Raw genomic sequence first — 7,008 nt, 5'->3', positions numbered from 1 at the left:
TCCCTTCTTAAGCATAACAACGAGCCTGATTTAAGCATATAAAAACTCTGTTGGAACCTGTGGAGTAGACACTGCTGATTATAGAGCAGACTAAGTGTTTGTCATCAACCTAATTGATCTATGATTTGCACACCACCAAAGTGAAATCTCCTATTCTTCAAACACGTCATCTATTGAATGTACCTCTCGTGTAACAATCTAAATCGAGTAAATCAACTGAGTTTTGTTCACTATAGCATGTACACATTCTCAATATAGGTGATCCACAAGTCTACTATATTACAAAATGAACTTTTAAACCTAATTCAACCCATAAAATCAATTCATAAAATAAGTTTACACTCATTTATATACAATGAATTGTCTTAATCTCGTGGGATCTATATTAATAATCACTCTTTGTATACAATGAATTTTCTTAATATTGTGGGATCTGTATTTAATAATTACTCTTTATATTGGGACTATTAAAACACTATTATAGAACTTTAAGGATTATTTTCAATCTTAAAAATACCTATTAAATGTATTACAAAATGTAAGAAAAAAAAATCCTAGAGATCTTTTTGCAATCATGATGTAATGTTTCAAATCAATTGATTGAATAAAGATATTCTCTTATTCACATTAATTATTATTTTCTAGTTGGTATCAGAGTTTCAAATCTTGGGACTCTACTTTCACATTTTTTTTATTGTCTTAGTTACGATTTTTTTTAGAGTTGTGTGAAATGCACATATTTTCTTTGATTATTGGGTTGCGTGAAGTACACCTAACCTATGTGTTTCTATCGATGTTGTTTTAGATGATAAATATGTTGTAATTACATCTTTATTTACCAGTTATAACTACTATATTTTTATTAATCAGATAATTGTTACATGCCTATTCAGATTAATGAGTACTTTGTATATAGAGCACATAAAAAATAATAAAAATAAAAGAAAAGATGCAGTTACAATTAATATAACAATTAATATAACAATTAACAATTGATAAAAGATAATATATGTAGTTACAATAGAATAATTATAATTGAAAAATTAAAATATTTATATGAGATTATATTTATCACCTAATATGATATTAGAAATTTGAAAACCGAGGAGAATAAAGCTTCAAGAATGAAGTGAGATATGCATATTTGTCCGTTATAGTTTAGGGTTTAAGCATTATAAATTTTACAACTTTAAGACAATAAAAATGGCAATTAGTGGAGATGTTATGTTTTATGAGAAGGTTCTTGGAATTGACTAACCCCAAATACACCAAGTTACTCACCATCATCAAATCCTTCATGTTCCAAGCTCAATTCCTGAAGAAAAAAAAAGGAGTTTGAGTAATATTTATACAATGTATAATTATTATGTTGTAGAACCAAGAAACTTTAAGGAGGAAATTAAAGTAGAAGTTTGGAGGAAGGTTATGCAATAAGAATTTGAAAAAAAAAACATGAGAGCTAAGTTAGAAGTCATGTTTAGTGCGTTGCATGTTTGGTGTTGCATTACCAATCGTCACTTGAAGTAATACAGTGTTAAATACCATCCTCCTGATAAAAACCATAATAATATCGATTAATTATAAATTCAACAAAATTAAAAAATAACAACAATTATAAAGAAGAAAGAATAAATTCAATCACTACAAGAAAATCATTAAATAAAAATTAATTTTAGAGACAAAAAATAATTAGGTGGTATAATGACTAAATTAGAGACCATTTTAGAGACAAAAAAATTATTGGTTTATAAATTAGTTTTTATTATTGATAAACAGTTTCTAAATTGGTGTCTAATTACTATCATTTATTTAAATTCTAAATTTGGTAGCAAAAACTTTGGTAACTTATTAGACACCAATTTAAAAACTATTTATAAATAATATAAACTAATTTAGAAACCAATAATTTTTTTAGTCTCTAAAATGATCTTCAATTTAGTCACTATGACAACTAATTATTTTTTTATCTCTGAATTAGTTTATATTTAATGATTTTCTTATAGTAAATTCTTTTAAGAGCATTAAAGGATTGATTTCATACTCTCTTTTATATGTTCCTATCCTTGTGTTAATGCAAGTACCCATTATACCCTGAGTTAACTTGAAGTTCTTTAGTTTTAATTCCTTAGGGAATAATACGGTTCAATGTTAAAGGAAAACTAATCAAATGACCATTTTTTTAATTGATACAAAACTTAATTTATTCTATCTTTAATCAAAACAATCCTCAATTTTTAGTGAAAAAATGTTTAAAGATGAATAAACAAGTATATTATAGATCAAATAGCAGGATAATTGATAGTTTGAAACCTCCATGGATTGACTTGGTTCTTGACTTGAAGTAGTGAATGATGAAAGCAATGGAGAACGGAGGACAAAGAGAAGCTGCAACGAGCTCTTAGATCCAAGGAGTGCCTTGAGGAGTGTGGAGAGTGATAAGTTATGCCACTTGGAGAAAGTGAGAGAGATCTCAAACAAAGTATCTACCCTAGAGAAAGGAGACAATGAGAGTTTGTCTAGCAAATTCGGCAGCATAACTTAATGATATTTGATCTGAATTCTACCATGTCTTGCACCTTAATTTATAGGTATTTTTGGCCGGCCAAGTTACAAGCAAAAAAGAGTGAGAATTTTGAAAAGAAAAACATTCAAACTTGACACCTATTCTATGTCACAAGGTAAGTGTGATGGTGTGTGAACCATGTGACTTCTTTATGTGTAATGACTGACGTAGGATTTATTGTGGGTTGTAATTAAGCCCAATTATATCCTAGGTAGGTTTTAGAAACCTAACCCTAACCCTAACCATAATTTACTAAAGGCCAAAATATAAGCCAAAATTATATACTAGTTTTAAGGAAGAAATTTAAATCCTATTATAGGTTGTGTCACTAGGTTATGACTCCTTCAAACATGTATAAAATAATGCCTTTGCTTGGAGCAACAGAGTCCCACTCTTAGATTCTTTTGGCCATTGCCCTAGTGATTGGTGCTTTGTTAAGGACTCTGCCATCAATAATTGGAATAACTTGACATAACAACACAAGCTCAGAACATATAAGTCAAAATACAACATCAATTTTCTAACTAACTAGAGAATATCTACTCACTCATGCTTTAAAAGATGAAACCCAATAATGGTGAAATAATTGGCTACATGAAAGTAACCTCAATCTCTCTCAACTGACCTCCTTATTTGATGTCTAATTTTTTCTAAACTTAAATTCTTCACTTCTCTTCCTTATTCTCTTCCTTTTAAATATTCTCTCATACATTGGATCATACCTACATTAAAAATAAATGTCCTTCATACTTGTGGTTTTCATTGTCTGTATGATAGTAACTATTTATAAGATCATTACATTTAATATTTATTAAAGATTTTTAAAAGTATTACTAAAAGAAAATATTATATAGAAACTAATTTAAAAAAAATTAATTACTATGTTAACTAAATTAGATATTAATTTAAAATTTAAAAAATTATTAATATCTAAAGTAATTTTTATTATTAATAAAATTTATAAACTAATTTTTAAATTAGTATCTAATTAATTATCATATTTTAGTTATCTAACTATTTTATATATGTAGATGATATGGGGATGAATTAAAATCCTAGTATTACAATTACGAGTGAGATCACAACTAAAATATTGTGTAAAGCATCTCACACCAAAGAAACATGAATAATTAAGTATGCAACTTTTTGTGTGGTGCCCTTTAGAATTTAATTTGATGTATTATGAGCATACTTACACGTATGTTTAGTTTTCTTGCTTCAGATACATTGTATACCACTAATATATCATATATCTTTAGTTTTACTTGGAAGATCTTCATTGAGGTTAACTACCAAAGCTTAGGAAAGGCAAAACAACAAACTATATTATGAGATTCGGGAACCGCCAAAAGCCACACTTTTTCCTTTGAGAAGGGAACAAATACTCTTCACTTCATATCCTTTTGTTGATGTCTTATGTTGTGATGATAGATTCCAACATTTTCCTTCTCTTATCAATTGGCTTTATTTATAGTTAGGTTTACAGCACTAACATGCCTCAGAGATTAATTACTTTATATGACGCTTCCACTAAAATTCCTTCTCGATTCTTTATTTTATTATGCGTGCGTCATAAACAAATATTAAAACTGTAGCCTAATACCTTTGTTTAAACCTGTGGATTTTGACACCTCAGGCTATACTGATTAACAATTGGTTATAATCAAAGGAAAGGTGTGAGTGACATGAAGGCATCAAGTTTTGGTATGCTCCCACTTTGCATTAAATAATCAACTAATTTGCATATGCGGGATTCATTTCGAAGTGGTTTTGTTTAGAGGAATCTCAGATTTAAAGAAAATAATTTGTTCTCTAACAGACTTGAAATAAAGAGAATAATTCAAACATTTTTTTATCGGTAGATCAGATTGTATTTTACTCTTTTTATTTTTCAGCTAAACTCTCACACTTTTCTCTCACTCCTTCTTCTTGTTAGCTCCGAACTTGGATGATACCTGCAAAATGTACTATGACGATCAAGTCAGACTTCAACACTCGGCATTTAGTATTTAGGATTAGATGATTGCGTACCTGATCTTTTGGGATCTGTGCTAATTTATACAATTATTGTGGCCCAATTGTCATTAATGGATCTAATAAAAGTAGATTAACAACATTGAGTCATTAATCAGTCTCATTGTCGTAATGTCAATCGATTTAAACCGGGTGTCGAGTCATAGTCTCATTCGTGCAGGTCCTAGTACACTTGCCCCCAAGCTCAAGGATGGTTAATCCGAAGAGTCTTTATCCGAGGTTGTAGTGACGGTTGGGCTTCCCAAGGTGGGATGTGACGTTGGCGGCGCCAAACGCTTGACGTGACGCGTAATGATGACGAGATTTTTTTATGCCATTTGACGTTAACCGTTGGATCAAGGAAGATCCAATGGTTGAGATGAGAGTGACGCTCAGTCTTTCTCTCTCCTCGAAGGCTATAAATGATGGTCCCCCACTGTTTTGAGTCACTACTTCCCTGCTCCGACATCCAAAACTGAAACCTATTAGTTCTGGCGCGCTGCTTTCCTTACACTCCGAGAGGTTAGTCATGTCTTCTTCGTCTTCTTCCTCGTCCTCTTCTCCCTCTTCGTCTTTGTCTTCCTCTTCTTTTGACTCCTTCACGACCGAGCCCTTGTCGATCAGGGCAATTTAGACGTTGCCCCCTGTGGAGGATTCTGTAATGGTTGATGACCCGGAAGATGTTGTCGATCGGTCAGATCCCCTTGAACAATCGTCCCATCTCGGGGTTTGACTGGTTAGACCCTAAGGTGACTGATTTTACCTATGTATACTTGGATAGGCCTTCCATCTCCTCCTTCATAGGAAATCATACCATTTTGAAGTCGGATGCCAGTGATTGTATCTTGGTTATTGGCTATTGTTGATCAACAGATACCATATGTATGGGTCGGTTTCCCTCACAGGGTCATTTCTTCTTTGTTTATTCCTTCCTTTTACCTGACTTACATGTCGCCATTCCTTTTGATGATTTCACCATGGGTGTCCTCCGGACGCTCAATGTGCCCCTCTCTCAACTTCACCCAAACAATTGGGCTTCTCTCCAAACTTTTCGCCTTATTTGCGACATGTTTCGCCTCTCTCCAATTCCTTTCACTTTCTTGAGTTATTATACTTCGCACCCGACCGACCTCGTTAGCTGGTTGTTACTTATCAATCGTTGGGTAATATTTTGTTTAGCCCTTACACCACCTCTTACAAAAATTTCGAAAAAAAGTTCTTCAAACTTTTTGTTCAGCCCGAGGGTACGGGTTTTTTCTTTGACGAAGCAAGTCAGTCCAATTTGCCTCTATATTGGACTAAGAACCCCACTCGATTCAAGAAATGGCTTCATTCGGTTCCGAGTGCCAAGGAACTAGAGATTTATTCTCTTTTTGACAACCTCCCTCGAAGGCTACCCACATGGAAATTGTTAACCGTGTCCAAGTCTTCTCAACGGTGGACAAACTTTTATGGTATGTTTACATTTTTTTATGTCTCGGTCAGTCTGAGATTTCTAACTTATATGTTTTTTTACTTGTGCAGATATCATGACAAAAGAGGCTTCTCGTTCGGGCAGTGTCATGGCTACCTTCGCACAGAAGGCCCTTGAGAAGGGTAAAGACAAAGGTAACCTAGAAACGGTTACGATCGGCAACCCTGTCGGGGCATCTGGCCCTCAACTGTTGTCGACAGAAGCAAAAAAAGAAAAAGAAGGGATGCTGTCAACATTGCTACGACCACCCGAGATGTCCACCACCTCCCTCTCCAATTTGATTGGAGTCCTCCTCACCCGAAGCAGGTCGATTCAGACGTTCTTTCTCCTTATCTTTCCCTTTATCACCTTCTGCCTTAGCCCTGGGCTAATTCCTGAACTCCCTCCCTCAGCTTTTCCATATACATGAACTGGCTCCATGCACAAACTATCACACTACAAGAAAAACGCGAATTATATACGAATATTTACATACGAATCAAAATCCGTATGTAAACGACAAATAATTACGAAGCGGAAAATAAAATAAATTTTGCAGGAGATGGGATTCGAAACCGAGTTCCTTCAATGACCAAAGAAACTTTAACCACTATACTTGATCCTTTGGGATTTATGCTAATTTATACAATTATTATGGACTCATTGTCATTAATGGATCCAATAAAAGGAAATTAACAAATGTTGAGTCATTAATTTGTCTCATTGTCGTCATGTCAATCGGTTTAAACCAGGTGTCGAATCATATTCTCAGTTCTGCGAGCCTTATCGGTCATAATTAATCACCTCATGAGATACATTGTCTTTGATTAGTTTATAAGAAGTTATGTCTCATGTATGATTCGTTAGTTTCTAGAACCCCTGGTATGAGGTTGAGGAGTTTGTAGTATCAAGGTTGGATCCAATCATTTATAAGTTTTTGTGAATAGAAATAAAAACTATTTGAAAACAATCTTAACTA

Source organism: Phaseolus vulgaris, chromosome 3, assembly GCF_051622355.1.
Source record: "Phaseolus vulgaris cultivar YP4 chromosome 3, ASM5162235v1, whole genome shotgun sequence".
Lineage (NCBI taxonomy): Eukaryota > Viridiplantae > Streptophyta > Magnoliopsida > Fabales > Fabaceae > Phaseolus > Phaseolus vulgaris.
The sequence above is the reverse complement of the archived record's forward strand: the minus strand, read 5'-3'. Positions refer to the sequence as shown.